This window comes from Lampetra fluviatilis, chromosome 37 (genome assembly GCF_964198595.1).
Source record: "Lampetra fluviatilis chromosome 37, kcLamFluv1.1, whole genome shotgun sequence".
NCBI classification, from domain to species: Eukaryota; Metazoa; Chordata; class Hyperoartia; order Petromyzontiformes; family Petromyzontidae; genus Lampetra; species Lampetra fluviatilis.
In genome coordinates, this window is record NC_136311.1 from 5229515 (window position 1) to 5255346 (window position 25832).

At 52.8% G+C, this 25832-nt stretch overlaps 1 long non-coding RNA gene across 1 annotated transcript; it reads left to right on the forward strand.

The window, feature by feature from the left end:
- Positions 1–257: 257 nt before the first annotated feature.
- Positions 258–9351, forward strand: LOC144945415 (uncharacterized). The gene is made up of 3 exons (XR_013639656.1): positions 258–281; positions 1920–1991; positions 8982–9351. It is a non-coding gene; the product is annotated as an uncharacterized LOC144945415 (long non-coding RNA).
- The last annotated feature ends 16481 nt before the right edge of the window (positions 9352–25832 follow it).

Consider the following 25832-nt stretch of genomic DNA (forward strand, 5'->3'; position numbering starts at 1 on the left):
TCGGCTTGCAAAGCACCCCCCCCCACCACCTTCCCCACCACCACCACCCCCCCCACCACCCCCCTCACCACCACCCCCCTTGACATTTGCACGCGAATCGATGGAGCACTCAGCCTAGAAAACCAGAATTCCACCACCCCCCCACCCCACCGCGGTGATGGGAGAAGCAAGCAGCAAGGCAAGTCTCCGTCTGCATCATCAAGGGAGAGGAGAGAGAGGAGAGGAGAGATAGTGGGGGAGGACCAAGAGAAACAACCCGCAGCTGCTCCCTGGTTTCAAAGGTAGAAGAAGTGCTATGGATTTTGTAGTGGTGGCGGTTTTTTTTTTCTCTGCTTAACACTGCATCAGCCATGCGTGGGATAATGTGCAGGCAGCCCCCGTAGAGTTGGTAGGGGGCGGGGGTGGGGAGGGGGGGGAAGTGGGGGGGGTGAGCCCCCCCCCCCATCCTCACCCCCCCGGGGCTGAATGTTTCGGCACCGTTCTGGAAATTATTGTAAAGTCAAAAGCAAATTTGTGGCTGATGATGAATGGTGGTAGCGATTGCGATGATGATGGTAATGATGGTTATAATGAGAGCCATGATGATGATGATGACGGTGATAACGATACTGACGGTGATGGAAGTCCCAAGTCATTAAGTGGTTTCCGGCTCAAATGAGCAATAGATGCGGCGCTCGCCGCCTGTCTGCCACCCCGAGTGAGCGGTGGAAATTCTACATTCCTGTGGCGGGGGCGGGACAATTGTTGATAGAGACATCTGCCCTTCATCATCTTAATGCTTAACCCGAGCCCTCATACTCTGATGACGCGTTGTCTTTGAGTTGTGCGCCTTTGAGACGTCATCTGGTCCAACACCATGTGAGACTAGGCTCTAAGAAAAGCTGTCTCTGGTGTGGACCAATCAATGTCAAGGACAATGCATACATTATCAGAGTTGCGTTTTTTGTTTGCATTCTGACCGCAGGTATTGTGGTTAATGCAAACATGACTCCTTGAATAAAGGTGTCAGTTTTGTTGCCAGAAAAAAGGGTAAAAAAAACATATTATTACATCTGGCCTTGTACCTATGGCGTGCACCTGACAGTAGATTGTGTCACTTGCTCGACAGTGCATGATACAGGCTTCAGACGGGCGCTGACGGTGTCAACGCTGCTGCTGCTGATGCTGCTGCTGCTGATGCTGCTGCTGATGCTGCTGCTGCTGATGCTGCTGCTGCTGATGCTGCTGCTGATGCTGCTGATGCTGCTGCTGCTGCTGATGCTGCTGCTGCTGATGCTGCTGATGCTGATGCTGCTGCTGATGCTGCTGCTGCTGCTGCTGATGCTGCTGCTGCTGCTGATGCTGCTGCTGCTGATGCTGCTGCTGATGCTGCTGCTGCTGCTGCTGATACACGTGGCTGCCCGTAACCCTGCACTGTGCAGGCAGCAGCGAGGGTTGGTGGCTCACGCACAGAGAGGTGTTGCGAAACTCTCTTCCTTCCCGTGGGTGGTGTGTGGAGGAGGTGCCGTGCCACCGGCTGGACAGGAGGAGGCCACGCGGCCAGGTGCTGACTAATCGCCGTCTGTTCCCGTCTGTACGTGGAGTGAGTACCGCTGTTGTTGCTGCTGCTGCTGCTGTTGTTACTGCCATAACCTTGCTCGCCACGAGAAGGCCGTGCAGCGCAGCCGTAGTGTCCACGTGTTCCGTCCGCGTGGGATAGAGTGTTTCCCCCTCGCGGGCGCTCCGTTTTCTCCGCACTTGGAGAGGAGCGTTCCTTACTCATTTTCAGAGGAGTGGGGGGGGGGGGTGGGGCACTTTCGCCGATAAGACATCGTCAGTGTGAGAGCCGCCACGCATTTGTAAGCATTGCTGAGTTTGACAGCAGCACGATGTTAATGGGGGGGGGGGGGGGGGGGTTGTCGCTCTTTGTGTATTGTCAGGAGCAGCATTAAAGGCCGACAGGGGCCGCCAGTGGGTCACGCGGGCCTTGCAATGAAGAACGCTGGTGTCGAGTAAGTACACTCATCATCAGTGGGCTGATGCAATCATTCGTGACTGCAGGGATTCATCTTCTTGGTCCTCAGGTGAAGAACAGGTCTGTCGCAAAGACAGACCTGAGGACGGCTGCTTGCGTTGTGGCCGAAACGTCGTGAGAATTATTTTATTATGTTTTATTTTTATTATTTTATTATTTCCCTTCTACGTGACTTTACCGAAAGAACCAAGAAGATGATGCAATCATCTTAAAGCAATGCAACAAACATCCAATGCAGCAGGGCCCTCTTGGCAGGGAGGACTACGACTGTGTCCAGGGACTCCCCTCCTTACGAACATTCTACTTCCCAACTTGCAGAGATACGAACAAACCTGTGCGTGTGCCCAGTTGTTATTTGGTTCTTTCGGTAAAGTCACGTATAAAGATAAAATAATAAATTAAATAATAGCATACTACGACGTTTCGATTGCAACACAAGCAATCATCATCAGGTATAAAAGAAATAGCAACAAAAATCTAACCAGAAAACTATAGACAGACATATAAGCAGACAGATATCACAAAGATACACAGAGAGAGAACACGTATCGGCACAAAGAGAGAGATCGTCTCTGTGACGAGGCCTTAAATATAGAGAGGGGGCGGGGGCGGAGAGAGTCGTAAGTTTAACTGCCGCGCGATAGATGGCGGCGGTGGCATCTACGTCTGCAGAACGTGAAGAACCAGTGGCATCTCTACATCTACAGGAGATGATACAGCTTTTAAAGCTATTCTCCATGCTTAGCGTGCATGACGTACAACCTGTTTTGGAATCGACAGGAGTCAATTGGAAACTTGCGAACAAATCGACTTACGAACAAACCTGTAAAACTTAACTCGTTCGTAAGTAGAGGAGTCCCTGGATGACGGTTTTCTTCGTCTTCTTCTTTAATAAATGAGACTGAATTGGAGTGATTTCGTCAGGAGACGGCGGTGGACGTTTCGATGCGCGTGTCTGAGATTTCAACTCCCAAAATGCGGTCGGCTTGCGCGCAGCTTGGCGTCTTCTTACACTCCACTGTAATAGCTCACACGGTCACCCACCCACTCACCCAATCACCCACTCACCAACTGACCGACCCACTCACCCAATCACTCACCCACTCACCCATTCACTAACTGACCGACCCACTCACCCAATCACTCACCCAATCACTCACCCAATCACCCACCCACCCACGCACCCAACCACCCACGCACTCACCCACTCACCCACCCACTCACCCAATCACCCACTCACCAACTGACCGACCCACTCACCCAATCACTCACCCACTCACCCATTCACTAACTGACCGACCCACTCACCCAATCGCGCACCCAATCACTCACCCAATCACTCACCCAATCACTCACCCAATCACCCACCCACGCACCCAACCACCTACGCACTCACCCACCCACTCACGGACTCACCCACTCAACCACCCACTCATCCACTCACCCACCCACTCACTCACTCACCCACCCACTCACTCACTCACCCACTCACCCATTCACTAACTGACCGACCCACTCACCCAATCACTCACCCACCCACGCACCCAACCACCCACTCACTCACTCACCTACCCACCCACGCACCCACCCACTCACCCACCCACCCACGCACCCACGCACCCACCCACTCACCCACCCACCCACCCACCTACCCACCCACCCACCCACCCACCTACCCACCCATCTACCCACCCACCTACCCACCCACCCATCTACCCACCCACTCACCCACCCACGCATCCACCCATTCACCCACCCACTCACCTACCCACCCACCCACGCACCCACCCACCCACGCACCCACCCACCCACGCACCGACCCACCCGAACTCGGGTCGCCGGGTTTGTAGCGCAGTGCGCTCACCGCTACACCACGGCTCTCACAGACACACACACACCCTCACGCACGCTCCATCACACACATGAACAGGCAAACGTGTACACGCATTACACCCCCCCCCACACACATAATCACACACACACACTCCATCTTTCAAACACCCTCGCCCCCCACAAACACACACACACCACCACCATCGCTCACACAGAGAGACACACGACGCATACTCCCATCTCTCTGGGGCTGAACCCAACAAAACTTTCTATTCGCCCAGCGATTCCTTTATTACACAGGAACCCAGGGGGGGGGAGCAGCAACAGCCCCGTGCAATATGACCGTGAACAGACTTCAGTCGGGCGATCCTCTTAGATTGGATTGTTTCCCCGGGCTCAAGTGTTGCCGTGTGTGTGTGTCTGTGTGTGTGTGTGTGTCTTTGTGTGTGTGTCTGTCTGTGTGTGTGTCTGTGTGTCTGTCTGTGTGTGTGTCTGTGTGTGTCTGTGCGTGTGTGTCTGTGTGTGTCGGGAAGCGGTGGCGTAGCGGTTAGCACGCTGCGCTACGGGGCCCGGCGATCCGAGTTCTATTCACCGCTCACGCCCACCAACACGCCGGTGACGATTGATCTGAAACCGGTCCTGGGCGACTCAGCCTCAAATGAATGGCTGGTCCGGTGTGTAAGCATCGCCGCTTGGGAGACAAAGGCGGCCGGGCGTGTTGCTGGCAACCCCCCCCCCCCCCAACCTCGTGTGCCGTGCTGGCCTTCATAGGTACTCGCTAACAGCACTTGCCCCACCAGTCTATGGCATGCGGGGGATCTTTGTCTTCGTGTCGCGGAAATCCTGCCAGATTTACGTGTTGGATGTAAGCCAGCAACTCACTAATTCGCTCCAGTCAGTCGCTCAGCCACCCACTCACTCACCCATTCAACCATCCACTCACTCACTCACTCACACACACACTCACCCACCCACTCACTCAACCACCCACTCATTCACATATCCACCCACTCACTCACCCACTCAACCATCCACTCACCCACACACCCACTCACTCACTCAACCACCCACTCATTCACATATCCACCCACTGACTCACCCACTCAACCACCCACTCACTCACACACCCACCTACTGACTCACCCACTCAACCATCCAATCACTCACGCACCCACTCACTCACTCAACCACCCACTCACTCACTCACCCACTCAACCATCCACTCGCTCACGCACCCACTCACTTACTCAACCACCCACTCACTCATACAACCACCCACTGACTCACCCATTCAACCATGCACTCACTCGCACACCCACTCACTCAACCACCCACTCATTCACATATCCACCCACTCACTCACCCACTCAACCATCCACTCACCCACTCAACCATCCACTCACCCACTCACTCACCCACTCAACCACCCATTCACTCACACACCCACCTACTGACTCACCCACTCAACCATCCACTCACTCACGCACCCACTCACTCACTCAACCACCCACTCACCCACTCAACCATCCACTGACTCACACACCCACTCACTCACACACTCACCTACCCACTCACTCAACCACCCACTCACTCACTCAACCACCCACTCACTCACCCACTCAACCATCCACTCACCCACTCAACCATCCACTCACCCACTCACCACATTGCAGGTCACCTCACTCCTCTTTCTGCTCCTTCCCTCGCACCGCTCCACTCTGGAATCCCTCTCAGCCAGCGTCTCTGTTCGCGAGCCCTCGCAACCTCCTTTCTCAAATTCAAGAAAAAATATTTCACTCTTAAGCTATTGCGAATTTTAAGTGTCGCTTGTTGCTGGCCGCTTGACGTTTTTTGACCTTTGGGCCCTGTTCCGAGGAACTCGTTAATAGTTTGCCTTTTTTAAATCGCCGATGTTCTATCGTAGCAATGCTAAATAACGCCACTCACAGCAACAACTGAGATCCTTGGCGCATTTGCTCTATGTGACATTCTTGAAGCACGTGGTTAGCACGTGGTTACTACGAGGTGAGCACGAGGTGACCACGAATGCGCCGTCGTTGTGGCTTCGTGAGTTCTTTACTCATCGCTCTGTCTTGAGTCGACGACTGCAGAACTGCATGGGTGAGAGTTGGAGACAAATCGCGGTCAGTGATCGGCATTGAGATCCACGCAGATTGGGGCCGGACACCGTTGACGTGAGAGAGCGAGTGAGTGAGCGGGTGAGTGAGTGGATGAGTGGGTGGGTGAGTGAGCGGGTGAGTGAGCGGGTGAGTGGCTAGGTGAGTGGCTGGGTTAGTGGGTGGGTGGGCGAGTGAGCGGGTGAGTGAGTGCCTGGGTGAGTGGCTGGTTGAGTGAGTGACTCCGTGAGCCAGTGGGTAAGTGAGTGAGAGGGTGAGTGGATGAGTAAGTTGGCGAGTCAGTGTCTGTGTGAGTGGGTGGGTGAGTGTTTGGCTGGCTGGGTGAGGAGGTTGGTGAGTGAGTGTCTGTGTGAGTAAGTGTCTGGTTGAGTTGCATGCTGTGTGAGTGACTGGGTGAGCGAGTGGGTAAGTGAGTAAGTGAGAGGCTGAGTGGATGAGTACGTTTGTGAGTGGGTGAGTGGCTGTTGGAGTGGGTGAGTGAGTGGCTGGCTGGGTCAGTGAGTGGGTTCGTATGTAAGTAAGGCAGCTGAGTAGTTGGGCCGAAAGTCGCACACGTGCGATGATTGGGGGGAGAGAGGGGAGCGTACTTTCATGTCTTTGGTGCGCGTGTTCCTGCGTGTTCCAAGTTTCAGAGACGGATCGAGTCTCATGGCGATAGGAACCAACACAACAAGCAACGGCAAACATAACATAATTTAAACAACCACGCTTTCATTTTATACACAGCTTGGAACGAAAGGTCACGCTTCTCTGTGTGTATGTGTAGATTCATTTCGCTTTCATATTCGTTCGCAGCTTTCGGATTTATTTATTTTCGGAGTTTAATAATAACGGGCATGCAAATGGACAGCGTTGTTGTTGTTGATCGTGATGAGGAAAAGGCGCCGATGTGGCTCGCGAATAACAATAACAATTATTATAATAATTAACTTATTAATCCGGGAGTGTCACAGTGAGTTGTAGGACCTTTTTGTAGGAGGATCCTGTCTCTACATTTGGTTTCTATTTGATTTTTAAAGATGTTTCTCGCCCATTTTTTTCTTTGACGGGTTGTTTATACCACGTTGAAAGGAAAACCGGAGCACCCGAAAAAAACCCACCGCATCTCCGTCCAGATGAAAACAGATGGCGATCATCCCACACTTCGCCATAATCGCCTTCTCCTGGGGAGCCAGGGGCATTGCACCCACCCTCGCCGCCCCCAAAGAAAGAGGGGGCGTTTTCACATCATTCGTGTGGTGAATTTCGATTTTAAGCTTTCGTGACTGCAGTGATGCATCTTCTTGGTTTAATTCGGTAAAGTCACGTAGAAGGGAAATAATAAAATAAAAAAAATAAAACATAATAAAATACAATTCTCACGACGTTTCGGCCACAACGCAAGCAGCCGTCCTCAGGTGAAGAACAGGTCTGTCGGAAAGACAGAGTCCGAATGACACACCACCATGCTTGGCAGCGTCTATTTAAGCTGGGAGGGAGGAGGAAGAGCGCATATCAAGAGGAATTTAGCATATTTATGAGAAATGCAGATATGGGATTAGTACTACTTGTGAAAAGCGTAGGGGGTTTGGCGGGGGGTTTAAAGTCATATTACACCACCAAGCTTGGCAGCTTCTATTTAAGCGTCTTGCGGTGATACACCAACCCTAACCCCTCCGCCCACAGCGGCGCTGTGATCGCAGGCCACGTGATCACACGCGCGTGCTGCGACATTCCACCGTGTCCGTTCCAGCGCTCGAATACGCTGTTGTAAGGTCGCACTCATTGCAGACAAAGTGCTCGCTGATCCCGTCAATGGGCATAAACCATCATCACGCGATGATGGTAGACATTCTTGCAGCAGCAGCAGCTTCAGCAGCAGCAGCGGCTTGCTTTTGGCTGGCCGCCATCAAACACAGACGCACGGTCGCCGCAACGCGCGGCGCTTTCAGATGCCCTTCCGCGGCCGTCTTGAACGCTCTTCCTTCCGATGTTTGGAAGCCACTGGAGCTATGCAACTTTGAAATCAGCTGGATTGAAAACTCATTTCTCGGGAACTGCTTTTTTGTGTTTAGTTTGTTGCCCTTCACCCGCAACCTCCGATTAGCGCCGTCGGCTACGTACGGGTGCGAAAGAGGTTCAACATACGGTAGTACGTACAACGTACGAATTATCCTTCAATTGACAATTGGCGAGCGAGACGTGTGGTGGCTGCTGTCGGACGGGATGATGTTTTCACTCAAACACGTGGCGGTCGTTAGCAGCCAGCCCCTTGCTAATGCACCGTGGTCGTGTCCCGGTGGGGGGGGGACTTGGGGGGGGGGACTTGGGGGGGGGGACGTGAGGGGGGGGACGTGGGGGAGGGGGGGGGGACTTGGGGGGGGGGGGGACTTGGGGGGGGGGGACTTGGGGGGGGGGACGTGGGTGGGGGGGGGGACTTGGGGGGGGGGGGGGACGTGGGGGGGGGGGACGTGGGGGGGGGACTTGGGGGGGGGGACTTGGTGGGGGGGACGTGGGGGGGGGGGGGACTTGGGGGGGGGACTTGGGGGGGGACTTGGGGGGGGACTTGGGGGTGGACTTGGGGGTGGGGCGAGGGGGGGGGACGATGGGGGGGGGGCTTGGGGGGGGACGTGGGGGGCGGACGTGGGGGGGGGGTTTGGGGGGGGGACTAGGGGGCGGGGCGAGGGGGTGCACGTGTCACGGAACGTTCCGAGTTCAGGCCTGCGTCGAGCTGAGCCTGCACCACTGGGATTGTCACCGACGTGACCTTTGACTGCCCCCCCACCCCCCACCCCCATTGCTTCTCTGGCTGTGTGCCCCGGGGCCTCCCGTTGTGAGCAGCGGCCTCGGCCTCCAGCAGTGGCGTTGTCTGCGCGTGGTTTGCGTATCGCTGATGGGTGGCAGGGGAAGCGGCTGCCATTCTCTTCCCTCGTCCTCGTCGATTTCTCTCATCCATTGACCAATATCCCCCCTCCACTCCACTCCCCCCCACCCCACCTCCCCACCTCTCATCATAGCCCAGCGCCCGGACTCCTCTAGCCCATGGGACCCGGCGCAGTTGCACCGCCTGCGCACCCGACGGTTAGGCCCACTGGCTGGATGATGGAGGCCCTCCTCCCCGTGCCGTTGCTGTTCGCCACGGTCTTGCGACGACGAAGACGACGACGATGATGAAGATGTCGCGATCACCGTCAAGCGGATTCCATGGCTCCATCTTCAGCCGCATTCCGTCGCTTGGTTCGCGACGCAACGATCCGAGCCGATCTCACGACTCCCAACAACCGTGTGATCGTCTTCTCGTGTCCCCTCCCCTCCAACACCACCGACTTTGGCTGCTGCTCCACCTTAGTCTGGACCGCTGGCCACCGTCTCTCGTAAAACCACGATGCCATCGCACTTGTAGAAGAAAATTAAACTAAAATATTCTTTGCTTAGAAACGATTCTTTTCTTGAGCAAATAAGGCCGCACTGAGCCACGTAGCTCTCTTTCAGAGGCGACCCTGGCTATCACATATGGTAGCCCAACGAAGTGGCTCATCATCATCATCACGTGGTCATTTATAGCAGTAGCCCAATAATCTAAACGCCGTGGCGTTAACCCTGAATGTGGAGGGGAAAACCGGAGGACCCGGACGGAGAAAAATCCACGCGACCACGGGGACACACAGACTCCAAATATACAGCAGCAGGCGTCAGGGTCGGGATCGAACCCACGGCCCTCCTGCATACCAGGCGAGGTCGTTAACATCTCCTAGCCACCGTTGCGCCAATTAATTAGCAAGCAGCTTGCTGTGGGGGAAGGAAGCTCACCCACCCACCCCCTCACCTACACCTCCCCCCCACCCCCTCTCACCTACCTCCCTATCCACCGCCGCTTTGTACAATCTACGAGTGTGCCATCGCATTGCAGCTTTGCGTAGCCAACAAAAAAAAAGAAGGAATGCGTAGCGAGCTCTTCGGTTGTTAAAATGCAGAGGCAGCTGTTCCGGGAGGGGCGACGATGGTGACCCCGGGGCCTCGTTCAGACGCACCTGACATTAAAGAGACAAGGCGCGACTTTGCGAACAGCAGCAGCAGCAGCAGCAGCGGTGTGGGGTATGGGGGGGGGGGTGCTCGTGTGGGGGTTACGAGCAAAGAGAAGAGGACGTGACGAGCTTACGTTCGTCGTCATCACGGTCACCGGCAATGATTTATCCACTGCTGGATGCGGTGGTGTAATAACGCGCTTGGCATTTGACCCTGGGGGAAAGGTATGAAATGATGACCACCACCACCACCATTTCCATTTCTTCCCTCCTGGTCTCTTCCGGCCCGTGGGGACCTGTGCAGTTGCACCGCCTGCGTGCCCGATAGTGACGCCACCGTCTGGGTGAACGCTGCCCTCCCCGAACCGTCGATAGCATTCCAACAACCCACCTAAGCACGGATTGATTCCATTGCTCCGTCTCCAAGGTGCGCCACCCCCACTCCTCCCCCCACTTCACCCAGGCGTGTTTCCTCCTTTGAGTGCCATTCTGGTATCGCTCTTGACCATCGCCCACCTTCTGGTGACGTGTTGTCCTGCCTAGGTCCTCTGTGCTGTTCTTGACAATCGATGCGACGCCACTCCTCCGATCCACGGGTGTGCCACGGTGGCTGGGCGATGTTAACCACCTTGCCTGGTACACAGAAGGCCGTGGGTTCGATCCCAACCCTGACGCCTGCCCTATATTTGGAGTTTGCGTGTCTCTGTTCCCATGGTCACGTGGATTACGTTGAGAATCAACACGCGTTTAGAGTATTTGGCTGTTATATGTTTCCACGTGATAAGCCACTTCGTTGAGCTATCGTTTGTGGCAAGGTCGCTTATGAAAAAGATCTACATAGCTCAGTGGGCTTTACCTGGTAAAATAAAAAAATAGTTCAGTTTAGTTTGTATATATTTTTAAAAGGATTTGCTTATCTTTCCTATACTCTGCACTCCTGTCGTGTTTTTGTATCGTTTGTTGTCTTAACTTTCTGATCCGCTCCTACTGGACATCCGTGAATTAAAGCTTTATAGCTCATCGGATTCCTCGAGTATTCGGATTCTGATTTAATTAGCAAGCGGTGACCTGGGGGTCACTTGAAACGACCAAAGCAATCACGTCAACAATAAACATAGAGCAATTAAGCGAACAGAAGTTAGAGCAGAGATAACCAGATATAAATCGGTGCCTGCCTCGCTGGAAAATTCCTGGCGTGCTGCTCAACCTCACTCGCCATTACATCCGTGGGGCAGCTTCCCTTACACATCGATACATAAAACCCCAATAAAATATTTTGAAAATAAATAATTATTTCCCATTTTTGTCACGCTCAAGGAAATTTGGAGCAAAATGCAGCCGCAGCAGCAGCAGCAATGCAACGCAAATGACGACATCCCATGTGGATAGAAAGGAAAATGAATAAATGCCCCTGTACAATATGCGACCGAAATGAATGTCTTGTGTGTGTGTGCCAAATGCTGCCTGGGAATTGAGATTACGCTCCGTCATCTGTGAAAGTTGTACCGGTGGCAGCTCGCGCCTTCAGCCAGAGTCGTCGTAATTCCCTCTCAAAGGCACATTGTTGTTGTTGCCACTGTTGTTGTTGCCGCTGTTGCTGTTGTAGTTGTTCGCGTGCACCATTGATGAGAGCGATTCCCGTGAAGGAGACAGAGTGGCAGGTGGCGAGAGGCCGAAGTTGAAGTGTCACGTGTCACGGGTTAGCTTCAAGCAGCGGAGGGGTCAATGTCCCAAGTGATGATCAGCCACTTTGTTGAGCTATCATTTGTGATAGCCACTCCGTTGAGCTATCATTTGTGATAGCCACTTTGTTGAGCTATCATTGGTGATAGCCACTTTGTTGAGCTATCATTTGTGATAGCCACTTTGTTGAGCTATCATTTGTGATAGCCAGTGTCTGTTCTGGAAAAAAATAAGCTAATAGCTCGGTGGGCTTTAACTGGTTGAATACTGGTTTTTAGTTGTATTTGTTATTTTTAAAGTGATTTGCTCATCTTTCATTACTTTGAACTCCTATCGTAGTTTTGCATTGTGCGTTGTACTGAGGACGCCTGTGAAAAGGAGCTTCATAGCTCATCGGATTCCTCCAGTCTAAACAAATATTCAGATTCTCATTTCATTTGCAAGGGGTGTTGGGGCTTCCAGAAATGACTAAAGCAATAACGTAAACAATTAAACAGAGCAATGAAGCGAAGAGAAAAATCAGTGCCGAGATAGCCAGACAGTGCGAGTCAAAAGATGGAACGGTGAACTCAAAACTCTCGCACCGGACGTACGGCAGCAGCAGCAGGGGCAGCAGCGGTGGCGGCAGAAGCCGACGTAGGAAAAAAAAAAACCCACCGAAAAAAAAACCACCCCAGAAATTCGGAATTTAACTCCTCGCACGTGCGGCGAATCGCGCGCCCGCAAGGAACGCGATCGTGTGCGGCTGTGGGCAGAGCCGGCCCAGCCACTAAGCGACCCTTGCAATTGCAAAGGGCCCCGTGGCCAGCAGAGGGCCCCCTAGAGTCATTGCTAGCTAGTGGGTGAAAAAAATCATACATCAAAGGGGCCTCCAACCAAATTTTGCTTAGGGCCCCCAAAGGTCTAGGGCCGGTTCTGGCTGTGGGGCCCACCCGTGACTCGTTCGCTGCGCGTGGGCTTGTGGCGAGGCAAGGGTTACGGGAGTCGAAAGGCTCCTGCTGGGGCTGGAGAGAGAGGAGGTGGTGGTGGTCGGGAGGGAGGGAGGTGGGCCCCGCAGCGGAGCACCGCTCCCACCACCGCAGCTACGGCCAGGCTTTTTTGCTGACTGCACACGAATGGGAGTTGTAATGAGTTCCCAGCCGTGTTTGTGTGTTTTTTTTCTCCGCCTGAGAAATAATTGCCACGCTCACTCACGGTTATTCCGAAATCTAAATATTAAACAGCTTTTTTTTCTCCCTCGGCCAATTAAGTGAAAAATACTGGTTTATCATGGCTACGATCCAACCCTCCCTCTAATCCGACTCCGCAACCCGCCTCTCCCCCACGCCACTCTCGCCAGATTTTGCCCGGAAAGCTTAAGGGAGCTCCACGATCCAAGACGCGTTTTTGTTCCGCGTCTCTCCGCGTGCAGCTGTGGAGAGGAAACATCTGAATTTCACTTCCCCTCCCCTCATTCTGCTTTAATTTATCTTCGAAAGTATTATTCATTGCTCTGATCCGTCCTAACCGGATTGGTGCTTTCCTGGAAGTGGATTTGGCCTACAAACCCCCCCAACCCACCCACCCCCGCCTCCACCCACCCCCGCCTCCACCCACCCCCACCTCCACCCACCCCCACCTCCAACCACCTCCAACCACCTCCGCCCACACCCACCTCCGCCCACACCCACCTCCGCCCACACCCACCTCCACCCACCCCCACCTCCGCCCACCCTCACCTCCGCCCACCTCCACCCACCTCCACCCACCTCCGTCCACCCCCACCTCCATCCACCTCTACCTCCACCCACCTCCACCCACCCCACCCCCACCCACCTCCACCCACCCCACCCCCACCCACCTCCACCCACCCCACCCCCACCCACCTCCACCCACCCCACCCCCACCCACCTCCACCCACCCCCACCTCCACCCACCCACCCCCACCTCCACCCACCCACCCACCCCCACCTCCACCCACCCCCACCTCCACCCACCTCCAACCACCTCCGCCCACCCCCACCTCCGCCCACCCTCACCCACCCTCGTGTAGAGACAGGGAGCGAGAGCGATTCGGCCTCTCGCCATTCTCGTGCACGGGACCAGGCGACAATATTTAAACCGAGATTGCAAAGCGTGAGTCATTCCAACAATACCCCTTTGAAGAGCCGATACAAGTGAATTATGTAACGACCTTGTTTAAAATCTAATTACTTGACGCTGCTGCCTCTGTTGTTGCTGCTGCGTTGGCAGTGGTACACAAACAAAATAATAATAACAACAATAATAATTTCAAGAACACGATGTCCTACGATATAAAAGTGCATATTGACCGACGTTTCGGACAATGACCCTTTTTCACAGCACATAGAAAGTCCAGAAGCCAGAGAGGAAAACTATCATGCGTTATACACGTTAGCGTACGTATGTATGTGTAATAATCCTTCTTGAGACGGCTTCGGAATCAGTCCTTTTATTTCCACTTCCACAATACACTTTACTCACTCACTCTCCGTTGCTGGCAGACAACGGAGAGAGGACAGACTTCACACTACGTCCCCACAGTGCACGTGGCACCCAGAGCCCCCGTCAGCGCGTGACCCTGCTCTTCTCGGTTCCCAGTCTGCTCTCGATCGTTCTCTCTCACTCTCTCTTAATCCCTTCGTCACGTGGTCCCCCCAGCCAATCGTTCATGGACAGCTTGGACCATTCTCGATGGTTCCCTGTCAATCCCGGGACCACGCCTCTCATCCGGCTCCCCATTAGCTGGGACCCCGAATGGCCAGGCCAATCACTCCTGATGGCATGCCGTGATCACGCCTGGGCCATGCTCCCTATCTCAACCCTTATTGGCTACAAGCAGGACCGGCAAGCCAATCCCCACGTGAACCCTCTATGGCTGTTATTACATATGTTAAACTTCTTTCGCACCGTACGTAGGCAACTGTACCAATCGCGTGAAGGCAAAGGCGCGGTCCTGCAATTGCTTTTCTCACGCCACTGCTAGCGGAAGGAGCCTCCACTTGAGAGGGCTCTGGTGTTAACTACCTCGCCTGGTGTGCAGGAGGTCGTGGGTTCGATCCCGACCCTGACGCCTGCTGCTGTATATTTGGAGTTTGCGTGTCTCTCTTCCCATGATCGCGTGGATTTTATTCGCTTTGTCCTCTGGTTTCCCCCCTCCACGTTGTGAATCGGCAACACGCGTCTAGAGTATTTGGCGACTGCTCTTCATTTCCACGTGATGATAATTCACTATGTAACACGATTTTTATCCCTGGGTAGAAGGCGTTATTTTCTAACTGCTTAAGCCTCAAAAATATAAAAAATGGCTATTATTCCCCACAAACTTTGCTTTTGTGGCCAGGACTTTACGTGAAGGAATGACACAAATGCACACCACGTTTTCTCATTGAAAATAGGTACATTTCAAAATATCAATGTCCTGGTCACAAAAGCAAAGTTTGTGGGGAATAATATCAATTTTCTGTACTTTTGAGGCATACGCAATTCGGAAATAACACTTACTACCCAGGAGCAATTTTTTTTCGTGACGTGATCCACTACGTTGATTTAACATAATTTGTGAAAGCCAGGTCGCTTTTGAAAAAATAGCTACGTAGAGAGCTCAGTGGGCCCTTACCTGGCAAATGAATACATTATTAAAACGACATAAGTGTGACGCACCTATGCAAATTGTGCCCGGTGTCAATAAGGTGATACAAAACGACGCGTCTTATAATCTGGACAATTCGGTAAGCACTCGCACACGGCGCGACTCAAGTCAAAGGGATTTCCCGTTCACAGCAGTGAATCGTTAGGTGGAAACTCCACGTTCCCATGGCGAGTGCAAGTATGCCCGTAAGACTAACCGTCGGTAATTTCCCACACAAAGCGGTAGGTATTTTATCGACCCCCCTCGGAAGGAAATTACGGGACGGGGTAGCATTCCACTACCAAGATTTGACCTCACAACCGTCCAATCGCAAAGACCGCTTGCTCGCTCGCTCGACCAATGGGCGCGGCGGTAACGATGTGTTATCTCCCTCGCCTGGTATGCAGGAGGTCGTAGGGTTGATCTCGACCCTGACGCCTGCTGCATATTTGGAGTTTGCGTGTCTCTCTCCCCGCGGTCACGTGGATTTTTCTCCGGCTCCTCCGGTTTTTTCCTCCATATTTAGAATTCGACATGCCTTCACAGCAATTGCCTGAGATACATTTTCGCGTGATGAGCCACTTTGTTGAGCTATCACTTGTGATGGCAAGGTCACTTTTGAAAAAGAGCTGTATCGCTCAGCGGGCCTGACTTGGTAAAATAATAGTTATTAAAATAACCCACTTCGTCCAGCTATCATTTGCGATCGCCAGGTCGCTTCCGGAAAAAAATGGATCTTTCGCTCAGTGGGCCTTATCTAGTAAAAGAAAAAGAAACAGTTATTTCGTGAGCGCCAATACTCGTTTGCAAACTGCGGGCTCGCGGGTGAGAGCTGTCTCGCAGTCGTGGGTTCAAAACGGGCATAGCACGCGGAGTTGTGTTCCCGACGGCGAGAGGCGGGGGGTGGGGGGGGTGAGGGGTTGAAAAAAATCCACAAAACAATGGGAACATATCGTGGGCAGGACGTAGATGGAAAAGGTCACACACATCGCCGTGTGAAATCCCAGCGCTGTACCTGAGCGAACTCGGCCCCTGTGTCAATACCCCCCCCCCACACCCCACCCCCGTGTTCTCGCGATCGCTAAGGAGCATTGAGGGGCCACAGATTTGAACACGAATGCAAACCATCCTCGCGTAATGAAATAAATCATCACGTGCGCGCGCCCGGATAATAGGTCCGCTCTGAATGGAATGGGGTCTCGTGTTATCAAAGCCGATTGAGCTCAAGTGCTTAGTACGTTAAGCCGAGAAGCTTAATAAGCAACCTAACAGATTGCGGTGAGATTCCGGCTTGGACTAACGGCGGAGGGAAGGGGACGTGCCGAGCTTACTGGCATCAACCGCACGGGTAACGGGCACCAATCGAAGCTTCGAGGCGAGCAGGAACGACGGCGGTCACGGTCAAAAGCAGCAGCCCGTGGAGACACGAATATTCGTGGCCACGTCTCGCAGAAGGAGACGGAGCGATGGAATGAGCACGTGGCACACGGGCGTCAAGGCGGGTTGTTAACGCAGTTGCAGGACCTTGTGGGATGGCGACAGAGGAGGGGCGGGTAGTTGGGGGAGGGGGCTTGTCATTCAGCCAGCAGTGGATGGACCACGGCTGCTACTACAGAGGCTGTTACTGATGATGATGATGCCCACAATCACATTGTATGGTTGGATGGTGGTCTTCATTGAGACTGCTTTCGCGGGAGGTGCAAACCCGTCCACGTTGGTGGTGACCTCTGTGACCTTGTATGACATCGCTATTACTGGAGTTCAGTACCGCCCCACCCCACCACCAAAACCATCTCCAGCCCCCCAAAATGAACTCGCACCCCCCCCCCCCTTCCCCCCCCTTCACCCCCTTCCCCTCTCCAACCCCGATTAGTAATCCGCCGAATTGTCCGGTGGAGTTTTATGACGCAAACCGACAGAAAATTCCTTATCCGTAGCTTTGAGCGGCAATTGTGTCATTCATTAATTCATTCAAATCTGTCCGCCGTGGCTCGTGCCGGACGCCGGCTGGGATTTGCCTCCCGCGTCCGTCCGTCTGGAGCCGTCGCTCGCAGCTCGTCTCGTTCGCGAAGTTTCGCGTCGTTTCTCCCGCGCGCGCGCGCGGCGTCTCGAGAAGCCCACGGCGCGCGGCGTCTCGAGCCGACTCTCCCGCTCGCCACGCTCCCTCGCGCGTTGCCCTGACGTCCAGACCATCGGTGGCCTCGTGCTCGTCGACGCAGGAGAAAGAGAGAGATGTGTCATTCTGCACGGCCACCTTCACCGCACCGAGAGAGGCTAGTGAGCGCCAGCAACGGTTGGTCCCCGTGTAGATTTTTTTTTTTAATTTACAACCCGAATTTGTCTTCTTGGTTCTTTCGGTAAAGTCATGTAGAAGGGAAATAATAAAATAATAATATTTTTTTATTCTTATTTTTTCCCTTCTACGTGACTGGTTCTTTCGGTAAAGTCACGTAGAAGGGAAATAATAAAATAATAATATTTTATATAATAAAATAATAATATTGTATTTCATTATTTCCCTTGTACGTGACTTTACCGAAAGAACCAAGAAGATGAATCCCTGCAGTCACGAAAGCTTTAAATCGAAATTTAACCCGAATTTGCTGCGTCCTTTGCATCTCTCTATGTGTACCAGCTCAAGCACGCTCCCCCCCACCCGCCCCCACGTAAATCGTGACTTGTGGCCACCACTCCCCACGCTGAACCCTTCCCCTCTCCCCCAACCACCCCCACTGTAAGAACAGACGCTGCTCCTCCTCTGTGCAACTCACTTCGGCTCGCTCATTCCGCCTCCCTTCTTCCTCTCTTCCGTCCCCTCTACATCATCATCATCACCCTCTCACCATCATCATCACCACGACCACCATCATCCTCTCATCATCGCCCTCTCATCATCACCCTCTCATCATCATCATCGCCACGACCACCATCATCCTCTCATCATCGCCCTCTCATCATCACCCTCTCACCATCATAATTATCACCACTACCACCATAACCGTCTCATCATCCCCAACATCTTGCTCCGGTCATTCCTTTTTCCTCCTCCTCCCTCCTCCTCCCCTTCCCGCACCGCCGCTCCTCCTCCTCTCTCTCCCAGCTCCTCATCTTGAGCCGTGCCCCCCCCCTCCACCACCTCCTGTGTGTCCGTCTTGGAGACTCCCTTCTCAACATGATTATGGCCATCACTTTAATATTTTTTTCGTATAAAATGTCCTAAAAATGCCAACTCATTTCGCTGCCACCTATACGCATTTATCTGCCAAAATTCAGATCTCGAAGAATAATTCATTTGGCGGTGGTTTTGGAGAATATTAAGCAAAAATCCACGTCTCCTTCACATATCCGTCTCTTCTTCTTGGTTCTTTCGGTAAAGTCACGTAGAAGGGAAATAAAAAAAAATTGTTGTTATATATTTTATTATGTTTATTATTATATTATGTTTTATTTTTATTATTTTATTATTATTATTTCCCTTCTACGTGACTTTACCGAAATAACCAAGAAGATGAATCCCTGCAGTCACGAAAGCTTTAAATCGAAATATATCCGTCTCTGCACACACTACGCAAAAACACAAACGGGTTTCTTGCAAACGCCACGCGGCACGCCGCTAAAGGCCGTTGCGAGTCGTCCATCGCGCTGAAGAACGAAGACCCCAGACCGTCAAGCTGGGAGGGGCCATTGCCTCTAAAGTCGAGCGGCAATTTACCAGCGGCATGGATTCGTGCGAGCCAGAACTCTGCTGCTGATTATGAGTTTTGCTCGCTTTAAAATCATCGCTGCTGAATGTGTACACCGCCAGTGGAGCCGTGCTTGCTGATGTGATGTGTGAGAAACACTTTTTTAAATATATATTTAAAAAATCTAGCCAGACGGATATGTGAAGGAGACATTGTGTCTGCCTATCCATCAGTGCACGACCGCTCACCCCATTTGTAGGCTGAGCGAACCCGGCGACCTGAATTCTACCTGAGTTCGATCCCCGCTCACGGCCAGGGCCGGATTAAGATTGTGTAGGCCCATGGGCTGCAGGTACTGTGAGGGCCCCCATGCATATTTTCAAAAGGAAAATAAAGTTAAAGAAAAAATTTACATTTATTTTTACAAGGCTAACAACAAATAAAATTCAGCATTCACGAACGAAATAACTTTTCACTCCATCTCTGGAGGCCTTCCATCTGGCGGAAGCCCCAGGGGTTGCAGCCCCTAAAGCCCCCACGCCTTAATCCGGCCCTGCTCACGGCCAGCACTGGGCCTCCCCTAGGTCGACTCGGCCCCAGATGAGTACCCGGTGCGATGTGTGAACATCGCCACTTGGGAGACAAAGGCGGCCGGGCGTGGTTTGCTGGCCACCCAACCCGCTCGTGTGCCCGCCCGGCTGCACTTAATAGATGCGGCTACTCGCCCACAGCACTTTCCCCCAACGGTGGCGTAAAGCTATACGGGGCATCTTCGTCTGTATACTTTGTCGACCTTTGTAGTTAACACACGGGGACATTTACCCGCTCGAAGCTGCCCCCTCCCCCCACGCTGCTTTGCAACGATCCGCTCGACTCTCCGAGCTCAAACCGCCTCGACCGGGCGTCGACCAAGGGGGGGGCTGCCTCGCAGAAGGGCTCGTGACAGGAGAGAGACTGGGAGCCGAATCGAAAGCCCGAAGTCTCGGTCGAGGGTTTTGGAGTGGAACGCCAAGATTCTCCGTAACATTAATCTTCTTATTCTCCTTCTTCCTTCCTTCTTCTTCCTTCTTCTTCTTCCTTCTCCTTCCTTCTCCTTCCTTTTCCTTCTTTTTCTTCTTCATTATTTTCGTCGTTGTTGTTGTTGCTTTTAGGTTAAGCAGGGTGTCTATACAGGGATCAGCCGTGGATCGACCGTGACTCATGACGGCAGCAGACTTGGTCGAGGGTTTGGAATGAAACGCCCACATCCAACGTAATTCGGCCGCCCCTATTATTACTACTATTATTATTTAAGTAGGTAAGTAGGCTGTCTAATAAATGGATGAGCCGTGGATTGACCCTAACCACTTGATGGCTACGATGATGATGATGATGATGAATTAGTAACCCGATGATCAATACAATGGCTTGAGGAAGCTTCCATCCAGCAATGGATTCGCCGACACATCGAATTATGATGTTGTCATATCGTCGTGATGTTTGTCGTGGTCGTCACTACCTCTGCGCGAACGCTTTGCGAGAATTTGACGGCCCCGATTGCAAATTGGCAGCCCGCGGGGCCACGGTTGCTGTTGTTGTTACTGTTGTTGTTGACACGAACGGTGGCGGCTGCTGCCGACAACAATCAGCGAGCGAGCGAGCGGCCTTCTCGTTAGAGCCACCGAATCGCTCGCTCGTCGTTACGACGGCGGCGTCGTCGTTAGCGCTCTCAAACAAACAGCGGCCGCTAGCTCCGCTTTTTTTTTATCTTGACTCCTTCCGCGTGGCGCTGCAAGCGAGCGCGCGTGGCGTCGCCATGGAAGCTCCGGCGCCTAATGAGTCGTCTCGTGATGGGCGACGTTCGATCGAGGTAGTTGTAGCTGGCTTAACCCCCCCACACACACCCCCACTGTTCCCCCCACCACCAACCACCCACACACCTCCAAGACGAAGATCCCCCCCGTACAGCCTTAACGGAGCGCTGTGCCAACGGTCCCTGCGCGCACACGCACAGGCGCGCACCAGAGCGCACGAGGCAGAGTGTGCATGCCAACCACGCTGGCGCAAGTCGCCACGCATGGCTACACAGCGGTGTACGGCCACAGTGTCTAGGGTGTGTACCGCACTATGCACACACACAGATTCGCTCCCCCCGCCCCCACACACACCTATAGCTTTAACAGACCGTTGGGGCAAGTGCCGTTAGCAAGTAGTACCTATGAAGGCCGGCACGGTACACGAGGGGGTGGGGTAGTCCAGCACCACGCCCGCCCGCCTTTGTTTTTCCAGGGGTGATGTTCCACACAGCGCGCCGGGTACTCATTTGAGGCTGAGTCGACCTAGGGGAGGCCCAAGACCGGTTCAGACGGTGTTGGTGGCCGTGAGCGGGAGTCGAACCCGGATTGGCCGGGTTGGGATCGCAGCGCGCTAACCACTGCGCCACCCCTCCCGACACCTCCGCATCCCCCCCACACCCCCTCGTGTATTGACGCAATGAGCCCGAAACAAGAGTCAGCGGCGAGAGCGTCCCGTCCCAACATTTCGTGGCGTCGGTTCCATTCGGGGACTTCGGCGTCAGCTGTTGCTCGAGTCCGGACCTCCTCCTCCCCCTCCCGGCGCGGTCTCCGTTGAGCACAAAGCGACCAGCGATGCCGGGAGTGGAGGAACGCGACTTTGATGTTCCATTCCGATGCGATGCAATTCACTCTGCCATGGCCAATTTACGCTCAAGAAAAATAATAAAGTCACGGAGGAAGTTGGGGTTGGGATTGGTGGGGAGGGGGGGGGCGGCTTCTACAGTGAATTGAAGGAAAATAAATCTAGGATGGGGTGTATGTCGCGTGTGTGTAGGTGATGCGTGTGTTTAGATCGCTTAACGGGCACGCCACGGGCTTGAGAAGAGATGGAGCTGATGCGGTCCGGGAGGATGTGGAGCTGAGTGGACTTGCCGACGACCGGTACCAGCGGTGTCAAGATCGGCCTCTGTGGAGGAGGCTCGTGAAGGACGCTCCTGTGCAGTTGGAGGCAGTCGCCCTCCAACAACAACAACAGCGGAGGGACGAGTAGATTCGCTCGTGGACGCAGACGCAGTTGCACCGCCTGCGCACTCGACAGCTCCGCCACGTGGACAGTGAGGATGCCGTTACACGTGGTCAACAACAACAAAGAGAGAGCGGCTGAATCGTCACAAACGAGCGATGCAGTGGCGGAGCTGTCGAGTGTGCAGGCGGTGCAACTGCGACCCGCAGCTCAGGCACAGGTCAACAAACAAAGAGCATCATTAGAGAGTGAGGGCGCCGTCATTTCACTCGTCACTGCAGGGCCAATGCCATCCACGCTACGCTACAGAGTTCCAGGGAACCCCACGAGGGACAGGTATTTTTTTGTTTTGTTTTACCGGCAGAGAGAGAGAGAGAGGACACCTGCCTGAGATCAACAGCGAATGCTGCCACCGCCCTCGGGTATTGCATGTGAGGATCCATCGCCTATTTTTGTTCCTGCCAATTTGTTGTTGTACCCTCCTCCTCCCCCTCCTCCTCCCCCTCCTCCTCCCCCTCATCCCTCCTCGTTTCTCTGAATTGTGACATTTTAAAGCACGTAATTGAACAGCGCCATGCTTGTCTCTTCGCTACAACTTCTGCCAGTCATCCGACAACCGTGCTTCCCTCCCTCCCGGAGGGAAATTTTTCCGCTTGAGATCCGTTGGAATTCTTGCAAAACTCGTGTCCTCCAGCACCACCACCATCACTACAAAGATAAAGACCCCCCCCCCCCGTATAGCCTGCACTGGCTGCTGAGGCAAGTGCTGTTATCAAGTAGCACCTATGATCTGATCTTTGGCCTCCACACGCGAGTGGGTGGGTGGCCAGCACCACGCCCGGCCGCCTTTGTCTCCCCGGTGGCGATGTTTACACACCGCCCCATGTTACTCATTTGAGACTGAGCCGACCTAGGCGAGGCCCAGCACCGGTTCAGATAATCGTAACTGGTGTTGGCCGTGAGCCGAACTCGGTTCATAGCGCAGCGCGATAACCGCTACACTACCGCTCCCCAGCATCACCACCACTACCATCACCACCACTATCATCACCACTACCACCACCATCATCACTACCATCACCACTACCACCATCATCACTACCACCACCAACACGAACATCACCACCACTATCATCACCACTATCACCATCATTACTACCATCACCACTACCACCATCATCATAACCACCACCAAAACAACCATCACCACCAACACCATCACCACCACTAACATCACCACTACCACCATCACCACTACGACCATCACCACTATCACCATCATCACTATCACCACCAACACTACTATCACCACTACTACCACCACCATCACCACCATGACCATCACCACTACCACCATCATCACTACCACCATCACCACTACCATCACCACCACCACCATCACCACCACCACCAACACTACCATCACCACCATCACCACTACCACCATCATCACGACCTCCACCAAAACTACCATCACCACCACCACCATCACCACCACTAACATCACCACTACCACCATCACCACCACTAACATCACCACTACCACCATCACCACCACGACCATCACCACTACCACCATCATCACTACTACCACCATCACCACCACCATCACCACTATCACCACCATCACCGCGCCAGTGATGGCTTGTCACGCGGCATTTGAAGCGGGCCGCTTTAGAGCGTAGCGTTCCGCACTAGCGATGTCTCATTGGAAAGCGAGCATTGTTTTGCGATCGACGCACCGTGGATCGTTCCTGACAAGACGATACATTTAGCATCTGCGTATTACGTCCCATTCTGAACGTAAGAGGTGTTACGGATGCTTATGAACTGTCTCTCTCTGTCAAGCTAGTTGCCCAAGGGTAGGTTCGTGGTTCAAGCTCTCTCTCTGTCTCCAAGTAATCTGTGGCTCTCTATGAAAGTATATTGGTACGTACATTCTATGGGTCTCCACATAAGTCTATGGGTTGCTATATAAGTCTATGGGTCTCTATGTAAGTCTATGGGTCTCTATGTAAGTCGATGGGTCTCTATATAAGTCTATGGGTTTCTATGTAAGTGAATGGGACTTTATTTAAGTCTATGGGTCTCTATTTAAGTCTATGGGTCCCTTATAAGTCTATGGGTCTCTATTTTATTATATGGGTCTCCATATAAGTATATGGGTCCCTATATAAGTCTGTGTTTCTATGTATCTCTATGGGTTTCTATGTAAATATATGGGTCTCTATGTAAGTCGATGGGTCTCTACCTAAGTCTATGGGTCCCTTTATAAGTCTATGGGTCCCTATGTAAGTATATGGGTCCCTATATAAGTCTGTGTTTCTATGTATCTCTATGGGTTTCTATGTAAATATATGGGCTGAAGTAGTAACCGACCGACGCGTTGTTTACGTGACAAACCTTCCTGGCTGTGTCGGGTGGTGTGAGGGTCACGACACATTTTGTACTTACGCGATCTAACCCAAACACCTTTATTAATGATCAAAGTTGGATTGTGACGTCGCGGAACCGGGAGAGATGACTACAGCTCGAGGCCTACCATCCAACAGTGGACTGGTGATGGCTGCTGCTGCTGCTGATGATGATGATGATGGTTTTAATGATGATGACAAAAGTCACACACAGAGAGAGAGAGAGAGACGCGATGAGATGGGAGAGGTAGGTGAACTGGCAAGAATGAACGAGCAGAGGCATCCTATTAGTCGGAGCGGTTCAAAGCAAACCCACAGATGGCAAGTGTAATGAACGCTGCATTGCGGATGCTGCCGTCTGTGAAATAATTGGCAGAGGGGAGGGCACTGCTATTGTCTTCCTCTCGCTGCACACAACGGCTACACCGCGGTAGGTTTTATGAAAAAAAAAACATTGTGAATAGAAACATTTACCTATAAATCTTCTTTTGTTTTTATCTTAATGCCTTGACTTTTCTGGTCGGTGACAAACGTTGTGGGTGGGATATACAGGGCGTCCCATAAGTCTGGAATCATATGAACACCGCAGCTCTGCGTTATTGGCTCGCGGCCTGGATGCAGTCTGTTAAATTCAACGGCGACCTCCCTCTGACTCCGATGTCCTACGAGTAGAATTATCTGGACTCTTCTTCCTTAAATTTCGATTAAAAGCTTTCGTGACTGCAGGGATTCATCTTCTTGGTTCTTTCAGTAAAGTCACGTAGAATGGAAATAATAAAATAATAACAAATAATTCTCACGACGTTTCGGCCACAACGCAAGCAAGGCTGCTAATTATTTCCATTCTACGTGACTTTACCGAAAGAACCAAGAAGATCGTTCTTCCTTACTTGGAGACATCTTGGGCCTGCAGAAATAAAAAACTATGAATTAGTTATTTTTCCTAATGATTCTGGCCTTATCGGCCACCATGTATATATATATATTTTTAATGCGGGATCACCAGGTAAGTCCTACTGAGCTCTGCAGCTCTTTTTCAGAAGCGACCTGGTCACAGATGCTAGCTTAACGAAGAGGCGAATCGCGTGGACAGTTACAGCAGTCAAATACCCCGGTTTACGTCGTGGGTGCATTTCTGAAAAGTGCGACAACGAATGAATCGAAACGACGTCTTATCGAAGCGATTTAGAGAGTGGGCGGAGGCGAAGGCCGAGGCGAGACAGGACGGACGGTGCTGTCAGCGGACGTGAGTGTGGGCGGTGAGGCGACGCAAATCGGGTAGGGGTATTAATAAGGTGGCGACATATTAGCGAAACGACGTAGAAGGGGGCAGACGTAAATCGGGGCGTTACCGTGAAGACAATGAACACCAGTGGGGGAGAGTTGTTATAAAACCCCCGCAACCGCACCCCAC